The following is a 1,890-nucleotide window of genomic DNA, read 5'->3' on the forward strand; positions in this document are numbered from 1 at the left end:
TTCTAGTTGAATATTGTTAAATATAGTATTTAACTTCAATAATTCGTATTCAAGGTCAACATGTTAAATCTCATCTAAAAATATGATAGGTGTAAATTTAATTTATGTGTCTCCTAGTAATAGTATGATCTTGTTTTTATCTAACCATATCTTAGATGTGTATATACATTATAAAAAAACTACAATTGTATTGTATATATTATTGACAGCCAAGACATCATATTTAATAAGACAGAATTATAAAAAATGTCTTTTATGTTAATATCAATCTTTAAAAATTAACATAATTTATATTTTACGTTTCCAAATGTTACACCGTTTGTCCTTCAGCCCTAACCCAATTAGTATTTCTCGTTAACGCAGGTCACATGCCTTATATATGAGGGCCTATGGAGCAATCAACCTATTTACTTAAAAAAATAATAAATAAACTAATATATATATATATATATATATATATATATATATATATAAATCATATAAATATCTCTCTCTCTCAAGACCCCCCCCCCCTCTCTCTCTCATCCTCTCTATCTTCTCCCACAAACCCACCACCACAACCACACCACAACTGTAACAATTCGGATTTTTCGTTTAATATTTTGTTAACCGTTAGACCCGCTTATATGTTCGGGTAATTTGATCAATACATATCGATGTTATCAAGTTATTATTATTTTATTATTATTGTTTTAGTATATTTAATTAATTATCAAATATAACTTTCAATCATATACACTTTTAACCCTAACCTTAAACCTTATCTCTATATGTACCCATGTCTATAGTCCAAGGACTAAAATGCAATTATGCCATATATTATATCATACCCGTCTATCCAACCCGTAACCCGTACCCGTAGACCCGTTTTTGGAACCAAACCCTGACCCAGATTGTTTTCTTGAAGCTTAATTCTCATGTTATACTCAAATTTGATTATGGAGGATCAAGTATGCGTCTAATACGACTCTACCGACATAGTTAATTTGGAAATCAAGATCGCGATGATACGAATTAACAAATTTAATAAACCATTTATACCATAGTAGGGTTTTACCATATAGATGTTATAATATTACAATTAATCTTTTCTGCACGATCCTATACACCTCTGCAAATCAAAGTCCTATAATCAATTTCATTATTAGTACATGCTTGTATCACTTCTTGATCACGTTTTGGCCGACAATAGTTTAAACAGTTGAACCTTCGTTTCATCATCGTTTAAGTTAATTTATTATATGGTTATGTTAGTCATCATACCAGGAACATACACCCTATGGTTAATCGGCCAAACGATTAACGTATTGGCCGATTGATCATGCTAGGGTTTTTATATGAATTGGGTTGAATATGTTTGTTCATATAATAAACTGATTTCGTGTTATAACCAACTGAAACCCAAGCGCAGCTGGCTTGGGTGTGTGTGTTCAAGGCTTAGGCTGGCTGGGGGCGCAGGTTCGAGCCTCCCGCAGCCCATTTTGGTCCATTTTATTTTTGGAAACAATCTATTTAATATATTTATTATTTAAATCACTAAAATACATTATAAATAATATAAAATTTATAATTAATCAGTATTTTAACATAACCGGTTTGTTAGTTAGTCATTTTTCGCACTTTGATATAATTACGTATATGTAGATATATTTATATGTATGTAAATAATAAGTATTAAAAATTGATAAAGGATTTAACAACAAAAAAAAATTATAATAGAGTTATTAAAGTAAAATAAATATTTAGAACATATCTTAATAATTAATATGCTAAAATATAATTATTGATTTAAGTGTTTTATAAACAAATATATTTTATATAAATAGTTAAATGTTATTATTTATTATTTACAACTGATGTGCTGGAAGTAGTCAAATAATTATTAATTAT

Source organism: Bidens hawaiensis, unplaced genomic scaffold (genome assembly GCF_021521415.1).
Source record: "Bidens hawaiensis isolate Kalapana, Puna unplaced genomic scaffold, B.hawaiensis_p1.1 tig00029920_1, whole genome shotgun sequence".
In the NCBI taxonomy this organism is placed as follows: Eukaryota; Viridiplantae; Streptophyta; class Magnoliopsida; order Asterales; family Asteraceae; genus Bidens; species Bidens hawaiensis.